At 45.7% G+C, this 19,385-nt stretch overlaps 1 protein-coding gene across 1 annotated transcript in view; it reads right to left on the bottom strand.

Moving 5' to 3' along the window:
- The window catches only part of LOC129861286 (myelin transcription factor 1-like), a gene marked incomplete in the record, with an annotated part of 21,152 nt that extends 19,482 nt beyond the window's left edge, over positions 1–1,670 (bottom strand). Inside the window, 1 exon segment of the mRNA XM_055932572.1 lies at positions 1,598–1,670.
- Positions 1,671–19,385: the final 17,715 nt, after the last annotated feature.

Consider the following 19,385-nt stretch of genomic DNA (forward strand, 5'->3'; position numbering starts at 1 on the left):
ACTCTCCTCTACCTCTCCATGACCTCTCCTCTACCTCTCCTCTCCTCTACCTCTCCTTGACCTCTCCTCTACCTCTCCATGACCTCTCCTCTACCTCTCCTCTCCTCTCCTCTACCTCTCCTCTCCTCTACCTCTCCATGACCTCTCCTCTACCTCTCCTCTCCTCTACCTCTCCTTGACCTCTCCTCTACCTCTCCATGACCTCTCCTCTACCTCTCCTCTCCTCTCCTCTACCTCTCCTCTCCTCTCCTCTACCTCTCCTCTCCTCAACCCCTCCTCTCCTTGACCTCTACCTCTCCTCTCCTCTACCTCTCCTCTCCATGATCTCTCCTCTCCTTGACCTCTCCTCTCCTCTACCTCTCCTCTCCTCTACCTCTCCATGACCTCTCCTCTCCTCTACCTCTCCTCTCCTCTACCTCTCCATGACCTCTTATCTCCTTGAACCCTCCTCTCCTTGACCTCTTACTCTGTCCACTCTTGCAAACAGCAACTCAGAGGTGACCTATTTTATGCATGAATAAGGACTGATTGCTGATTGATACGTTTTGCACACGTGCAGAAGAGGTTCACATTCATGGGAGTTATTTTCTATCATCTGTGACCAAATGTTTTCATTGTATTTGTTATGATTTACTAAACTTTTGTAGAGAGCTGTGTTTACAGTTTAGCAACAATGTGCTTAGCATTTGCATTGTGTGTGAAAGCAATGAGAAATTACTTACAGTTTAACAAAGAAGAATACGGTTATGATGGAGATCAAGTGGACCCCAGTTTCATTAAAAGTGTCTCGGCAATCGAGAAAAACTGTAATATGTGTATAAATTCAGGTTAAAATACAAAGTAAAAAAAAATATCCACACAGAGAGGAGCAGTCATAATAGTGGGAGAGGGAGAGGGAGAGGGAGAAGGAGAGGGGGAGAGAGAGAGAGAGAGAGAGAGAGAGAGAGAGAGAGAGAGAGAGAGAGAGAGAGAGAGAAAGAAAGAAAGAAAGAAAGAAAGAAAGAAAGAAAGAAAGAAAGAAAGAAAGAAAGAAAGAGAGAAAGAAAGAAAGAAAGATGTTTTATTTTATGCTGATGAGGGGGAATATCGGGGAAAAAATCAAAGCAGCTCAAGGACATCCTCTTGAGATGTTCTGTCTGATGTAAAAAAATAAATGCTCTAAAGTGAACTCTGTGGAAGTAAAATGCTGAGCTTTGCTGAGCTGAGCTGAACTGTGCTGAGCTGTGCTATAGGCAGGGCAGGGCTGGGCAGGAGAGAGGATTTGATGTGCTGTTTGATTTGTTTGCCTGAAGTGCACTGTCCAGCACGCTTGTCGAGCAACGCCCCCCTCCCTCCTCCTCCACCACCCCATCCTCCACCCCCCTTGATCCTCCTCCTCCACCCCCCCATCCTCCACCCCCCTCCCCATTCACCCTCCCTTGATCCTCCTCCACCACTCCTCCTCCTCCCTCCTCCACCCACCCTCCTCCCTCCTCCTCTACCCCCCTCATCCTCCCCCCCCCCCCCTTTCCCTTTTGCTGGGCGGTGTTGAAGTGCTCAGAAATCAGAAATAAAGTGCTGTGCTCTGTAACTCACTTTGATTGGTCCGCTCTGCAGTCTCTGTGTGGGCTGGCAGCGGCTGATCCTCTCGCCTCGCGTCCACCGCTGATTCAGGAGCTCACCCCGAAACTCATTTTCTGAACCAGCCAAAAGAGAGGGGGGCAATATAGGAAAAAAGAAGAAAGAGTCATTTTAAATAACAGCACAAGCAGAGAAACGAGGAGGAGGGGTGGGAGGAGGAGGGTGAGGAGAGGAGGGTGAGGAGGAGAGTGAGGAGGGTGAGGAGGAATAGAGTAAAGAGGAGGAGGAGGAGGGTGAGGAGGGTGAGGAGAGGGGGGTGATGGAGAGTGGGTGGGGGAGGTAGAAGGTGATGGAGAGGGGGTGGGGGAGGTAGAGGGTGATGGATAGGGTGTGGGGGAGGTAGAGGGTGATGGTGAGGGGGTGGGGGAGGTAGAGGGTGATGGAGAGGGGGTGGGGGAGGGGGGTGATGGAGTGGAAAAGGGGGAGGGTGATGGAGAGGAGAAGGGGGAAGGTGATGGAGAGGAGAAGGGGGAGGGTGATGGAGAGGGGGTGGGGGTGATGGAGAGGGGGTGGGGAGGGTGATGGAGAGGGGGTGGGGGAGGTAGAGGGTGATGGAGAGGGGGTGGGGGAGGGGGGTGATGGAGTGGAAAAGGGGGAGGGTGATGGAGAGGAGAAGGGGGAAGGTGATGGAGAGGAGAAGGGGGAGGGTGATGGAGAGGGGGTGGGGGTGATGGAGAGGGGGTGGGGAGGGGGAGGGTGATGGAGAGGGGGTGGGGGAGGGGGAGGGTGATGGAGAGGTGAAGGGGGAAGGTGATGGAGAGGGGGTGGGGGTGATGGAGAGGGGGTGGGGAGGGTGATGGAGAGGGGGTGGGGGAGGGTGATGGAGAGGGGGTGGGGAAGGTGATGGAGAGGGGGTGGGGCAGGGTAGGTTGGGACGGGGTGGGGCACTCAAGCATACTCCAGGCACTAAAGAAACAGAGCACACGCACACGTCAGTATGCCCCCAAAGTGCCACAGCTGGAGTCTCCTGTCAGTCTGCTATTCGAATCAATCACATTTGTATTGAGCTTTTCAGTAGTTGGCTGCATATGAGCAAGGTGGTGGGCGGGGGGAGGGGGTCAGTAAATAATGAATCATCCATAAATCAAGAGCTTTTTTTCCTCTTTTTTTCATCAAGGTAATAGCTATTCCATTCATCACACATTACACAGTAGAAACAAGCTAAACTAGTATTAAAAAATGTTTTCTATCCTTGCAGTTTTTGGAGCTATGACTGAAATGATTGATCCACTGTGGAGCTGTCCACAGACATGTGGTTCTGAAGTGTCTTAAATAATGAGAGCATAGACCTTCACAGAATTTGAGAAAAAAAGATCAAACTGTCACAGCTAACTAATGAAACCCTAAACTACAAACATGTAAGATAATGCAAATCTGTACAAAACTACTCTTCATTACATTTTCACACTTAGTGTCTTCAATGTGGCCAGAGGGTAAAGAAGCTAGCACCCAACCACCCTGCTCCTAGCAGCCAACCACCCTGCTCCTAGCAGCCAACCACCCTGCTCCTAGCAGCCAACCACCCTGCTCCTAACACCAAACCACCCTGCTCCTAACACCAAACCACCCTGCTCCTAACACCAAACCACCCTGCTCCTAGCACCCAACCACCCTGCTCCTAACACCAAACCACCCTGCTCCTAACACCCAACCACCCTGCTCCTAACACCCAACCACCCTGCTCCTAGCACCCAACCACCCTGCTCCTAACACCCAACCACCCTGCTCCTAACACCCAACCACCCTGCTCCTAACACCAAACCACCCTGCTCCTAACACCAAACCACCCTGCTCCTAGCACCCAACCACCCTGCTCCTAACACCAAACCACCCTGCTCCTAACACCCTCCTGCCCTGTCTCCTCTCTCCCAATCTGGTGAATTTCCTGAGCAGTGAGTGTCTGTCCTGAAGTCCCATCTGTCTCTACCCGGGCATGGGGACTGAGACCTGCAACCAGAGCTCCTACGGAGAGGGAGTGGCACAGCCTGGCACGGCCTGGCACAGCCCAAGTCAAACTAACTGTTCCACAACTAAAACACACTCAGACTCTTCTGTCACCTGTATCAATTTTTACTATCTCTCCACCTCTTTCCATCTTCTCAACTGTTCAACTTCCTCCTATCTTCTCTTTCCTGGACCTCTTACCCTCTGTCTAGTTATGTAATGAACGCAGTGACATAACATGAGCTGTTATATAAACATATAGGAGTATCAGTCACAGCACACTACACGTCTTAGAGATAGCAGACAGACAGCACCTACAGTTACAGCCCAATCCACGTCTCAGAGATAGCAGACAGACAGCACCTATCCTACAGTTACATCCCAGTCCTCGTCTCAGAGATAGCAGACAGACAGCACCTACAGTTACAGCCCAGTCCTCGTCTCAGAGATAGCAGACAGACAGCATCTATCCTACAGTCACAGCCCAATCCACGTCTCAGAGATAGCAGACAGACAGCACCTATCCTACAGTTACATCCCAGTCCTCGTCTCAGAGATAGCAGACAGACAGCACCTACAGTTACAGCCCAGTCCTCGTCTCAGAGATAGCAGACAGACAAAAGGCTGTTTCCATGTCAGAGCAGTCCCGAGCTACCCCCCTCTTCCTTAACCCACATCCCCCCCCCCCCCCCCCCCCCCCCCCCCCCCCCCCCCCCCCCCCAGCACAACACAGCACAGCACAACCCAACGCACTCCAGCATAACCCAACGCACCCCGACACAACCCAACGCACCCCAACACAACACAGCACAACCAAACGCAACCCAACACACCCCAACGCACCGCAACACAGCACAACCCAACGCGCCCCAACACAGCACAACCCAACGCACCCCAACACAGCACAACACAGCACAGCACAGCACAACCCAACGCACCCCAACGCAGCACAGCACAACCCAACGCACCCCAACACAGCACAACACAGCACAGCACAACACAGCACAACCCAACGCACCCCAACACAGCACAACACAGCACAACCCAACGCACCCCAACACAGCACAGCACAGCACAACCCAACGCACCCCAACACAATGCTTCTTTATCAACTTTCCTCCTTAGAAAAGTGATGACAACAATAATGCTGTTCATCTCAATTCAAAGGGCTTTATTGTCGTGGGGAAACATACAGTGAGCTCCAACACTATGGACAGAAATACAGCGAGATATATACAGAGATAATGTACAGCTCCAACACTATGGACAGAAATACAGCGAGATATATACAGAGATAATGTACAGCTCCAACACTATGGACAGAAATACAGCGAGATATATACAGAGATAATGTACAGCTCCAACACTATGGACAGAAATGCAGCGAGATATATACAGAGATAATGTACAGCTCCAACACTATGGACAGAAATGCAGCGAGATATATACAGAGATAATGTACAGCTCCAACACTATGGACAGAAATGCAGCGAGATATATACAGAGATAATGTACAGCTCCAACACTATGGACAGAAATACAGCGAGATATATACAGAGATAATGTACAGCTCCAACAATATTGGGACAGTGACAGAAATACAGCGAGATATATACAGAGATAATGTACAGCTCCAACAGTATTGGGACAGTGACAGAAATACAGCGAGATATATACAGAGATAATGTACAGCTCCAACAGTATTGGGACAGTGACAGAAATACAGCGAGATATATACAGAGATAATGTACAGCTCCAACAGTATTGGGACAGTGACACAAATACAGCGAGATATATACAGAGATAATGTACAGCTCCAACAGTATGGGGACAGTGACAGAAATACAGTGAGATATATACAGAGATAACGTACAGCTCCAAAAGTATTGGGACAGTGACAATTTTTGTTGTTGTTTTGGGTCTGTACTCTAGCACTTTGGATTTGAAATGATACAATGACTATGAGGTTAAAGTTGCAGACTGACAGCTTTAATTTGAGGGTATATTCATCCATATTGGATGAATCGTTTAGAAATTACAGCACTTTTTGTACATAGTCCCCCCCATTTTAGGGGACCAAAAGTGTTGGGACAAATTCACTTATATGTGTATTAAAGTAGTCAAAAGTTTTGTATTTGTTCCCATATTCCCAGAACACAATGATTACTTCAAGCTTGTGACTCTACAAACTTGCTGTTTGTTTTGACTGTAATTTCAGATTATTTTGTGTCCAATTCAACACTTCTACATTAATGTGGATGCTACCCTGATTACGGATAATCCTTGTGAATAATGATGAGTGAGAAAGTTACAGACGCACAATGCTAACCTCCCTGATATTGTAATTCTGAGAGGTTAGCATGTCTTTGGGGTATGATATTTATGCATCTATAACTTTCTCCCTCATCATATCTAATCCTGTAGTCAATAATAACCAAGGCTTGCTGTCCATCCTGGGAAGGCTTGCTCCTTGCTAAAGTCCACTCACCCTGTTCTAAAGGAGAATATCTGGGTTTTTAAAGCAGGAGATCAGGTGATGTTCACTGTGAATTCAATTACTGCCATCTCGTAATTCAGTAGTGAGAGAGATGGAATGTTGACAATTAATTGGTTGTCAGGGGACGTTCATTTCAGAGACAGTAGAGAAAGGCAAGTGGATGAAAACGTACTGAAGGAATGAAAATGCAATCTTTAAATGGGTGGCTTTTCAAATCTCAAATATATATTTTTTCAGGATAGTGACAAACTATCTAGCTAGAGACAAACTCAGACAAATCACATTTAGCAGAAAAAAATATATGGGGTAATAACATTTGGGGGGAGATTGGAGCAAAGACAGATACTAAATCCATAGTTAGATTAAATACCAGAGTATGCTGTTACAATAATCCAAAACGGGCCAGCTGTACACCCCTGGTAGAGTTAAGCGGGATTTAGAGATAACTTTGTGTGATTACTGACGACCTAGACAAGGCTCTTAACAAAAGTGGAGAAATGATAAGTTCTGTACAGACATAAACGCATACACTAGCTTCACGCGCATATAAATTACAACAACAACAATCATTATAATCCATTCATGAAAAGTATTAATATATGAAGTAATTTAATCCTACTAAATGTAATATGGATTTTTAAAAATGTACATTAAACTATTAATATTCGATAGAAATTGTCAAGAATAAGACCGTTCCAGAAGGTCAAAAGCAAACAGACCTTACAGTAAACGAAACTAATAAAATAATGTTTGTCAGAATGAGACAAAGTGCCTTTGAGAAGGACAGAGGGTCTCCCACAGAGGAAGCAGTCTGAAGGACATCACAGCTCCATGGAAACCAGGTTTGGGAGGAGCCATAAGGAAACCATAAACAACAAGAGAGAACGAGCCATACTCATTCGATATTCCCGACACTTTTACCGGTTTCGTTTTTTTACAGTTATGATACGGGCTAAACGAGAATAGCTCTGCGCCTGAAAGCCATTGTTGACGGTGTTAAACGCCGTTGTTGACGGTGTTAAAAGCCTCTTGATAAATGCTGAAAAGACTGTTGTTATTAATAAGCCTTTCTTACTAAAGAATTCAAGTATGTTCCTAATCATGCTACATTCAGAGTTATCATTTCTGAAGGCACACTTGTTTAATATCATGTCGGTATCGCATACAAAAAAAGAGTCTTGAGGCCTTTTAGAGTAGATTTTAGTTCTAAAATGACCATAACGGAATACTCCAACTGCTTAACAATCATTATTCCAAGGTTGTTGTTAGAAATGGCACTTCTCTCTATATTGACTGCTTGGACGACCCTGACCCTTGGCTCTATCGCTCAGATTTCTGATATGCTTTGAATGACGAGGGCGCAATTTGGCCCAGCTGCTCCTCTCGACGTGTTTATTTCACTCCCCTCTCTGATCCCGTGGCACCTGCTGCCAGCACCACGGGCGATGGGAGCGTTTCAACTTGTGATAAGAGTTCAATCAGCATCCAGAATCCAAACTTAGATCCAAATGTACCGTTTTATAATAACAAATATTCATATTCATAAATAAAACAATCAAAGCTTAACTAGTTTATACGAGGTCTATGATATATAATACTATATAAAGCTATTAAAAACACAGGATACTCTTCAGTTATTATCTTCAAAACATATATTTGTCACGCATGTATTTAGGCTTACTATAAATTGTGTAAAAGTAGCCTAGAATAAACTAGGCTATTTTGCTATTACAGAGAAAAGAAACACACTGTAGATTCTCTCTCTGTGTATATATATATACATACATATATATATATAAAGTGATCTACCTACCATGGACCGGCGGCAATTTCGTTATAATAAACTTAGACATTGGTGCCCACATCAATCTGCCACTGCTGTAGCAAAGTAACTAAAATATAATATTTTATTCGACGGCGTTATAATGTTCACTATAGGACTAGTAGTATAGTTGCTTTGTGTCAGCAAAGTAACCCCCCCCACCCATCCCCTCATAGAAAAGTAGCGATACTAGTAATAGATAGTAGTGGTAGCAGCAGTCGCCAGGTAGTGAAGCATGCGGTCGTTCTCCGGAGAGACCAGCATGTTTACTGTAGGCTACAGCTGTTCAAACTTTCGACCAGAGGACATTTTCATAATGGCCTAGTATTTCATTCTCATCCTCCATCTTAGGCGCAGGTGCTTTGACAGTCCGCTTGGCCATCTAAGCAGAGAGAGCGGCTTAATTCTAAACAACATGCCATACACCGACTCAAACCAGATCAGTAGGAAAGGCGAAAGTAAACATAGCAGACAGAAGCCGGCGAAATATATTTAGGAACGGACACGTTGAGTGTTACCGGACTTTCAAATCAAAAATAACATTATAAGGACTTTTATCTGCGCATCTGACCAAGGACGCCTGACATTTGAAGGGAGCATCTCTGTTTTCTGCTGCACATCAAATGGCCACCCCTCCTCTTTCCTCCTCCATCCATACGCTTGGCTGGGACTCCTGTGCAACGCAGATTGTTCGACCTTAATTACACACAGCCATATGGAACTAACGAACTCCCAGTAAAGCGAGTTTGGCTAAATAATTCACTGGATAGTCAGCCAGAATAAAATAGACAAAATAGTGATAAAAACATTTAAGTGGTCAACTGCGTAATAGCAAGGTAATAGCGATTGATGACGCTCGAATCTATTTCAAAGACAAAGTGATATCAAAGCAAAAGGATAGAAATCGAAGGAGCACTATTGCACATTCAACACCTGTGTTTCGAGATCAAAGCAGATTTACGTTTTTTAGAGTTGGTTTGCAGGAAACACAATGACTAAACTATACGCACACAAGCAGAGTCACAGCCAAAAGTGCGAAAATATCAGCGAGATTACAAAAGAGAGCGCCATAGTTGATTCATTTGGACTACTCGCTATTATTTTTGTATGCTAAATAGATATCCGTTTCTGTTTTAATAAAGGCTTATTCTCCCAAATACAGTAATGTCAACAAATAGCCTATACGCGTCAGATTGTAGAAGCCTAATTGCCTTGCCGAGGAAATATCATTTCTGGAAAGAAGGTTACACAAATGGCCATATCCTGATCCTAAAAAAGTCAACCTTGATTGCAAAGGGCAGGTCCATCCTATAAATCCAGAAACATAAACTACAAACTGTGAAATATGACAAATAAAACACTATCAAGCCAGCGCCACATTCACTACATCCTCCGTGGGTACCAACTCTAAATGCATGATACCAACGATGCTGAAACGAACAGCTATACAAATAGTGTAACATTAAAGTTGTACAAAACCATGTATACATTGGTTTTATACATTTTCAATTGTTAAAGATTTTTTTTTTTGTAGACTACGCAGAGTGAACAACAATAATGTGTTATTACCTGAATCTCTAAATATTCCCTTAGGATTTTCCCTATACGTCTTCCTCGTGTTTTTGGGTGAGTTCAGTTCGTTGTCAAGTAGTTTGGTGGACGATGTCCTCAGTTACAGCTAAAAAAAAAAAAAAATCATATTCTAGTCCGGTAGCCTATAATATCCAGATGTCGACCAGTGAAAACGCGAGCGCAAGACGGCCTCCTGAAAAGGGCGACAGCGCCGAGCTCCAGATCAAGGCGTTGAATGTTACTTGTTTGTAAGCAAAAACATGGCTTCATTTGCCTTTGTCAGCGAGAAATCGTAATATTGACTTACCTTTCCCACATGAGCCATTGTCCCCCCCTCCCCCCATCCCACCCCTTTCCGCCCTTTGCCATGACATCACGAAAGCTGTAGTAAAAGCGAGCGCATCAGATGGGCAGGGCTTTAGGTAGCCCCACTATAATTCAATGGACATGTATAGCCTACGCTCTCTCTCTCTCTCTCTCTCTCTCTCTCACACACACACACACACACACACACACACACACACACACACACACACACACACACACACACACACACACACACACACACACACACACACACACACACACGCCACTATTATTTAGTCGAAGAAAACATCTTGATTAGCATTTATAAGCTTTTATTAGAAAAAATATATATACAGTATATTCTATTTAAATAGCCAAGTAATGAACAATTCTTACACATCTATATAATCCGATACTCTTTCTATCAAGGAGGATATACTGGCTTTACAATGGCACCACCAATTCCAGCATGAGCTTATTTTCCGCCTAGAGATATATCTTGAAACTCCATAAAAGCATGCATACCTTTCAGTTGTCATCTTCTCCCCCCCACACACAACTCATTGGAGGTGGTACTGTGCAATAACTCACACAATGGACACTTCTGGGGCAGGGAATTTATGTATGCCCTTAGTATGTGTTGCTGGGGATGACACAATCTGATCATTTGTTCGTTTCGAGTACATATGGGAAGTGGCTTTTCGAAAAACACAGAGTAGACTAAGTAAGTCTCCGTGGAAAATAGCAATAGGCTTTAGTTAAAAAAAACTTTAACGGAACTAAATAGTGTTGTAAAAAAAAAAACATGATTGAAATTCAAATAATAATAACACACGATGATAAAACTTTAACATTTCAATTTCTATCACATAAAATGTATATCTTGAGTGAAACTTTGCCACATGCACAAACGTATTAATGGTGGTTGCAGCATTCTTATGGCAGTGGTTAAATATTGGGCCTATTTCTGTGTGGGCCACTTGCCATTCTGCAAATAGAGACCTGTAAATATTATAGCATTTTACAACTTGGAATCAGTCCCAAATGATGCATACACTGTGGTTTTCGTTTGCTGTTTGGAACCATTAGTGAAAGTGACAACCATACATTACAAGCCATTTGAGAATAGTCCCCACAAATGGCTTCTTTTATCTCGTCTCTCCACAACGGGCACGTAGGGAATATTCAAAAAGCCAACCTTCAGCTTTCAGAAATTCTATTAAATTCTTATCTCTTTGCAGCAGGCAGTTTTTATTTTTTTTGCAATCCCATTGTTATGCATTGGAGCTGAAATCAATCACTGGCGTAGCGCACGCCGCATCACTACGATTTCAGTTGTGCGGCTCAGAGCAAGGCGCTAGTCAACACAACAGCATCAACAATCGAGTAAACAAAAGACAGAAACAAAAAATCCGCTTCGCCACCCGTGATCCGAGAAATACACTCCTGAGAAAGCTCATGAGAAGCCAGGTGAAGGCCCACTGCTGAAGTGTATGTGTGTGACATAATCTACCCTTTGAGAGGATTTTAAGAATCACATGGTTGAAAACGCACGCGCGCCGCGCACACACACACACACACACACACACACAGCAAAAAGGCTACAGTAAGTTTGAACTTTTCCTGTATGTATTCAGGACCCGAGATAGATCGTTTTCCCTTTCGCCCTCTATAGTTTCAGTACCTTGGACAGCAGTGCGTGCTCAATACCTTTCTTCTGTAAAACTCACCGAATTGAATTGTCTTTCCAGCATATGACAAGCGTGACAACATATCTATGGGGCTACATCTTGCAACAAAGGCTAAATTACTTTTGTCTATTGATGTGCACAATATTAGGCCCATCAGTGTATAGCCTAAATATGGTTTCATATACATTTCCTATCATAACGTACCAATAAACGTGAGTGATTCGACTAGCCTAAGTAAATGTATTCCTTCAAAATAGCCCTATTCTGATAGCTTATGTTTGCATTATTCATACTGATACCCTAATCCAAACGTTTACTTTGTGTGCCCACGGTTTAATTAAAAACTTCCCCAAAAGTTTCGAGAAAACACCTCCATTGTTTTTCCCAACTCAATGACCCCAGAGCAGTTCGTCGGTTACCAGCTGGTAAACCTTTTTTTTCTCTAAAAACCGATTGCAGCTCGTCAATGGTCTCGTCGCTCCAGACTACAATTAGTCCGGTGGCTATATTGTGACGGGCCCATGGTCAGTAAACATATTGCATATGGTGGCAGCTGAAGGGAGGAGGTGGAGAAGTCCCTCGACAGATGGAACAATCTGACAGACAACAAGAGAAAGTTTTAATATGCCTGCAGCCTGGGATGGCATTGTCCCCACGGTAGGTTACACGTCCCCGGAGGATTAGACTGGCCTTTGTCTGGGGAAAGTCTTCCGGGGTTAGGGGGTTTACATTTCGGTTATTCGAAGGTTCATCACATGTTTTAAGGAAAATATGTAGGCTATTTATAAATAAAACATTATAATCTGTGAAATTGTGTATGTTTTGGTGAGCAAGAACCTGTCGTTTAAAAGTAAATCAACTACATTTTCGGAATAATAAAAAGCAACGGTCTGAGTTGAATCAAGAAGTAATACCAGTCTTCTAGACTTTGAGGGATGCATCGTTTTGATTTAAAAAAAAATAAAAAATACAAAATTATTGTCACTATCATGTCCCTATAGGCCTAGGCAAAAAAAAAACAAAGAAATAATAATTAAAATGCTACTAAATAATAACATGACCACAAAATGGCAGTTAGTAGCTACAGTCCACAAACAAATACCGAACAGTTCGGTAGGCTAGACGCATGATCAATACTATTTGTTTGAGTTGTGTGCTACAGTGGCGCCCAAACAGCATTACAATTCACAAACAGCATTACTTTCTAGCCTGCATCACACAAAACAACTCATGTTAAAAACACCTGTTCAACCCAAGTACGGTACCTGTCAATATGAAACAGAATACTAGGTTACTTTACTAACCTAGAAAAGTGCGACACAGCTTCATGTTTGCGGTCCCCTCCTGTCCCACACGCGACTGTCAATTACTGAGATGTTAACTTCTCTGGAAAAAAAGTTGTAGTAAACTTTGTTCAACTTGTACAGGGATAGGGAAGGGGAATGGGGCTATTGCAGTTAGCCCAGGCCAAACCAATCAGATGGGGCTGTGCAAAGAATTATATTTGACTGCTGCAAACTCCCTTAGCCAATCGCAGCCGGTCACTCTCAGCTTTCAACACAAATGCTCAACGGCTTAAGAACTCTAACACAAAGGACACTTGGTACGCACGCCTGGTCTGGACAGACCACTACTGGGACTCAAATACTCCGCATTATTTTATGGAAACTTTCGTTTTCAAAACCTTTTTTTTTTCTTTTTTTTTTTTAAATCTTGAACTTTACCTTCAAAGTCTTTTTGAGCAAGATCCTGTATATACTGTTATATATAACCTAATTCACATATTCTCAGCTCTTAAGTAGATAACAACATGGTAACAAGCATCTGGTTTTATTTGTCTAAATAGCCGATCATATTACAACTACCACAACAACAACTACCACAACAACAACTACATCTATGACAACAACAACCACAAAATCAACCAAAACATCAACAACAGCGACCACCAACTCCACCTCCACCTCCACCACAACCACCTCCACCACCACAACCACCTCCACCACAACCACCACCTCCACCTCCACCAACTCCACCTCCACCTCCACCACAACCACCTCCACCACCACAACCACCTCCACCACAACCACCACCTCCACCTCCACCACCTCCACCTCCACCACCACAACCATTTCCACCACCTCCACCACCTCCACCACAACCACCACCTCCACCACTACCACCATCAATGCTTTCTTAATTAACCAGAAAATCAATAGTTATTTCAGCTTTTTGATCAAGTTTTGCTTGGTGACTGATTGAATCTGCTTTGGTAGTACACCCCTCAGGCGATGAGTCACTGTCATTCTGCAACCCTATGGGATGCAAGCCTTTAGCCTGCACTTCACCACATCTATCAACAACCAACTCTGTTTTTCAGATCAATAAATGCACTATGCTTTTTATAATGCTTCAGCAATATTACTATATTACTATACTATACTATATATTACTATAACACTGCCTGCCATATTACTATTACTATACTATATATTACTATAGTACTGCCTGCCATATTACTATTACTATACTATATATTACTATAACACTGCCTGCCATATTACTATATTACTATTACTATTACTATACTATATATTACTATAACACTGCCTGCCATATTACTATACTATACTATATATTACTATAACACTGCCTGCCATATTACTATTACTATACTATATATTACTATAACACTGCCTGCCATATTACTATACTATACTATATATTACTATAACACTGCCTGCCATATTACTATACTATACCATATATTACTATAACACTGCCTGCCATATTACTATTACTATACTATATATTACTATAACACTGCCTGCCATATTACTATTACTATTACTATACTATATATTACTATAACACTGCCTGCCATATTACTCATTTCAATGCTCGCTTTCATGCAGAACTGGTGAGGATTAAGAAGAATAATCCAATTGATGCATATCGAATAAATCATATTCTCTCTTTATTTGTCTGTCCGACCTTAAGGTTTACATTTCTCAATAGTATAGCTTTCCATATTCTTTATATTCATAGAGCAGACACTGTAAGCTCATTCAGGACCTGTGGTATCCCGTCAGTGTGTGAGTCTGGGACAGAGCCTCCCTCTCTTTCCATAACAGTCAGTCTGAGTCCGGGACAGAGGCTCCCTCCATCTCCATAACAGTCAGTGTGAGTCTGGGACAGAGGCTCCCTCTCCATAACAGTCAGCCTGAGTCTGGGACAGAGCCTCCCTCTCTCTCCATAACAGTCAGTGTGAGTCTGGGACAGAGCCTTCCTCTCCATAACAGTCAGTGTGAGTCTGGGACAGAGCCTCCCTCTCCATAACAGTCAGTCTGAGTCTGGGACAGAGCCTCCCTCCCTCTCCATAAAGGTCAGTGTGAGAGTCTGGGACAGAGCCTCCCTCCCTCTCCATAACAGTCAGTCTGAGTCTGGGACAGAGCATCCCTCCCTCTCCATAACAGTCAGTCTGAGTCTGGGACAGAGCCTCCCTCCCCATTACAGTCAGTCTGAGTCTGGGACAGAGCCTCCCTCTCGATAACAGTCAGTGTCTGAGTCTGGTACAGAGCCTCCCTCTCCATAACAGTCAGTCTGAGTCTGGGACAGAGCCTCCCTCTCCATAACAGTCAGTCTGAGTCTGGGACAGAGCCTCCCTCTCCATAACAGTCAGTCTGAGTCTGGGACAGAGCATCCCTCCCTCTCCATAACAGTCAGTCTGAGTCTGGGACAGAGCCTCCCTCTCCATAACAGTCAGTGTGAGAGTCTGGGACAGAGCCTCCCTCTCCATAACAGTCAGTGTGAGAGTCTGGGACAGAGCCTCCCTCTCCATAACAGTCAGTTTGCGAGTCTGGGACAGAGCATCCCTCTCCATAACAGTCAGTCTGAGTCTGGGACAGAGCCTCCCTCTCTCTCCATAACAGTCAGTGTGAGTCTGGGACAGAGCCTCCCTCTCCATAACAGTCAGTGTGAGTCTGGGACAGAGGCTCCCTCTCCATAACAGTCAGTCTGAGTCTGGGACAGAGCCTCCCTCTCTCTCCATAACAGTCAGTGTGAGTCTGGGACAGAGCCTCCCTCTCCATAACAGTCAGTCTGAGTCTGGGACAGAGCCTCCCTCCCTCTCCATAACAGTCAGTCTGAGTCTGGGACAGAGCTTCCCTCCCTCTCGATAACAGTCAGTCTGAGTCTGGGACAGAGCATCCCTCCCTCTCCATAACAGTCAGTCTGAGTCTGGGACAGAGCCTCCCTCTCCATAACAGTCAGTGTGAGAGTCTGGGACAGAGCCTCCCTCTCCATAACAGTCAGTGTGAGAGTCTGGGACAGAGCCTCCCTCTCCATAACAGTCAGTTTGCGAGTCTGGGACAGAGCATCCCTCTCCATAACAGTCAGTGTGCGAGTCTGGGACAGAGCCTCCCTCTCCATAACAGTCAGTGTGCGAGTCTGGGACAGAGCCTCCCTCTCCATAACAGTCAGTGTGAGAGTCTGGGACAGAGCCTCCCTCTCCATAACAGTCAGTGTGCGAGTCTGGGACAGAGCATCCCTCTCCATAACAGTCAGTCTGAGTCTGGGACAGAGCCTCCCTCTCCATAACAGTCTGAGTCTGGGACAGAGCCTCCCTCTCCATAACAGTCAGTGTGAGAGTCTGGGACAGAGCCTCTCTCTCCATAACAGTCAGTGTGAGTCTGGGACAGAGCCTCCCTCTCAATAACAGTCAGTGTGAGTCTGGGACAGAGCATCCCTCCCTCTCCATAACAGTCAGTGTGAGTCTGGGACAGAGCCTCCCTCCCTCTCCATGACAGATGGTCTGGTAGATAATGATGTTCTCCATACGTAGCCTTGTCTCAATGACCCCTCGCCATCGTTGCTATGGCGAAAAAATGGGAAAGCACATGTAATGGATTCACTGCTTATTACATTTGCTTTCTCTGCATGGCTCACAAAGAAAGGCTCTCACTTAAAAAGAGTGCTGGCCTCACTAATGCCACCAGAAGTTTCTATCTGAGGGAGCCAGACACTCCCGCTGTATTCTTCCTGAGCACTACACACTCATTAACCTATTAATGTTAGGCCCCCGCTCTCTCTCCTCTCCTCTCCTCTTCTCTCCTCTCCTCTCCTCTCCTCTCCTCTCCTCTCCTCTCCTCTCCTCTCCTCTCCTCTCCTCTCTCTCCTCTCCTCTCCTCTCCCTCCTTCCCTCTTCCCTCCCCATCTCCCCCTTCCTCTACCCTCCCCCTCTTCCCCCCCTTCCTCGCCCCTCTCCCCTCCCCTCCCCCCTCTCGCCTCCTCTCCTCTCCTCCCCCCCTTCCCTTTTCCCTCCCCCTCTCCCCCTTCCTCTACCTTCCCCCTCTTCCCCCCTTCCTTGCCCCTCTCTTCTCCTCTCCTCTCCTCCCCTCTCCTATCTCCTCTCCTCTCCTCTCCTCCCCCCCTTCCCTCTTCCCTCCCCCTCTCCCCCTTCCTCGCCCCTCTCCCCTCCCCTCTCCCCTCCCCTCTCCCCCCTCTCGCCTGTCCCATCTCTTCTCCCCTATCCCCTCTCCCCTCTCCAGCCGTAGAGAGGCTTTTCACCCCCCGGCTCCCCACTACCCAACGTCCTTGTCCCCTGCTCAATCACCAGGACGACACTATAGAACAGGCTGCTTAATTGTGACATGCCCTACAGCTGTCTGGGAGAGAAAGACACACAACAAATACACAGAGAAGAACTAACAACACCTAGTGGAGTAAAATGACCGCTGAGGGAATTCCTGATCCAATATCCTTGAGCTTCTTGTTATAGTGCAATTTGACTCTACCCATTATGGAGTTATGAAGACGAAAAGTAATGGGTGAAATAGTGTGGATAGAAACAAAATACTCACTGATACAATCAAAGCACTGGAGAAGACAAAAGCACATTTCAGCATTGAATTGGTTTGCAAACAGAATATAGGGCTAAATATAATTGTGGGTGCACGACAGATGAGATCAAGAATCAAGATGTCAAAGCAATGTCTCGTCAGACTGTGTGGAACCAAAGTGCAGTAGAATGAGGCTGAGACGATCCCACAACACCGCAGGAGGCCTCACAGACGGACTAACAGTGGAAAATCATCCTCTCTGACTTATGGAAACCATCAGAGGCATAACATAACTCCACCTCTCTCTCTCTCTCTCTCTCTCTCTCTCTCTCTCTCTGTCTCACTCTCTCTCTCTCTCTCTCTCTGTCTCACTCTCTCTCTCTGTCTCTCTCTCTCTCTCTTCCATGGAGGTGGAGATTTTTTTGTTAAATCTGATCAAACTCAGATAAGCATGTTGCTATGGAGACCTAATAAATAGATGTGAGACGAGAAGCTGTCTTTCTGCTTTTGTGTGCATTAGTTAGGCCTATGTGTAAGATATGCAAAAACTATTGTCTGTTTACATTAGCATCAGAGTTCCTCCCTATAAAAATCTATGAATTTATAACACACACACACAAGTTTGGTCTGGGTGCCAGGTTGTATGATCGTCATCTCCTGTGCTGTGGCCCTGGTGTCACCACAGGGGCGGCGGGGGACTGAGGAAAGACTGGGGTCAGCTCTGCCAGAAGGCATCACCTCTCATCTCTGTCTGTCTGATGGACTAGGCCGTGCTAAATCTGGGACTCCCTCAGCTCAGTTCAGCCCCCCTGTCCCCCGACCACTACCACATCACTGTCCCCCCAGCAGCCCTCCCTTCCTTCCTTCCCTGCTGCCTGCCTGCTTCACTGGCTGCCTGTACAAATCCAAGACCCCCTCCCCCCAGGCAGCCCTCCACAAACAAGGCATGATTACAATGACAAAGGCCGCCACACTTTTGGGTGGAGCTTGCAGTAATTTGAGGCTGCGGGGCCATTGAGCGAGTGGCATATTTAATGGGCTTGGTGAGAGAAGAAAACGGCCTGGGCTTTTGGGCCCAGCTGCCACTGTGGCCAATAACAGACTGACCAGCTGTCACTGTGGCCAATAACAGACTGACCAGCTGTCACTGTGGCCAATAACAGACTGACCAGCTGTCACTGTGGCCAATAACAGACTGACCAGCTGTCACTGTGGCCAATAACAGACTGACCAGCTGTCACTGTGGCCAATAACAGACTGACCAGCTGTCACTGTGGCCAATAACAGACTGACCAGCTGTCACTGTGGCCAATAACAGACTGACCAGCTGTCACTGTGGCCAATAACAGACTGACCAGCTGCCACTGTGTCCAATAACAGACTGACCAGCTGTCACTGTGGCCAATAGCAGACTGAGCAGATGTCACTGTGGCCAATAACAGACTGACCAGCTGTCACTCTGGCCAATAACAGACTGACCAGCTGTCACTGTGGCCAATAGCAGACTGAGAAGATGTCACTGTGGCCAATAACAGACTGATCAGCTGTCACTCTAACCAATAACAGACTGACCAGCTGTCACTGTGGCCAATAACAGACTGACCAGCTGTCACTGTGGCCAATAACAGACGGACCAGCTGTCACTGTGGCCAATAACAGACTGACCAGCTGTCACTGTGGCCAATAACAGACTGACCAGCTGTCACTGTGGCCAATAACAGACTGACCAGCTGTCACTGTGGCCAATGGCAGACTGAGCAGATGTCACTGTGGCCAATAACAGACTGACCAGCTGTCACTGTGGCCAATAACAGACTGACCAGCTGTCACTGTGGCCAATAACAGACTGACCAGCTGTCACTGTGGCCAATGGCAGACTGAGCAGATGTCACTGTGGCCAATAACAGACTGACCAGCTGTCACTGTGGCCAATAGCAGACTGAGCAGATGTCACTGTGGCCAATAACAGACTGACCAGCTGTCACTGTGGCCAATGGCAGACTGAGCAGATGTCACTGTGGCCAATAACAGACTGACCAGCTGTCACTGTGGCCAATAGCAGACTGAGCAGATGTCACTGTGGCCAATAACAG

The sequence above is a fragment of the Salvelinus fontinalis genome, chromosome 8 (genome assembly GCF_029448725.1).
Source record: "Salvelinus fontinalis isolate EN_2023a chromosome 8, ASM2944872v1, whole genome shotgun sequence".
Classification (NCBI taxonomy): domain Eukaryota; kingdom Metazoa; phylum Chordata; class Actinopteri; order Salmoniformes; family Salmonidae; genus Salvelinus; species Salvelinus fontinalis.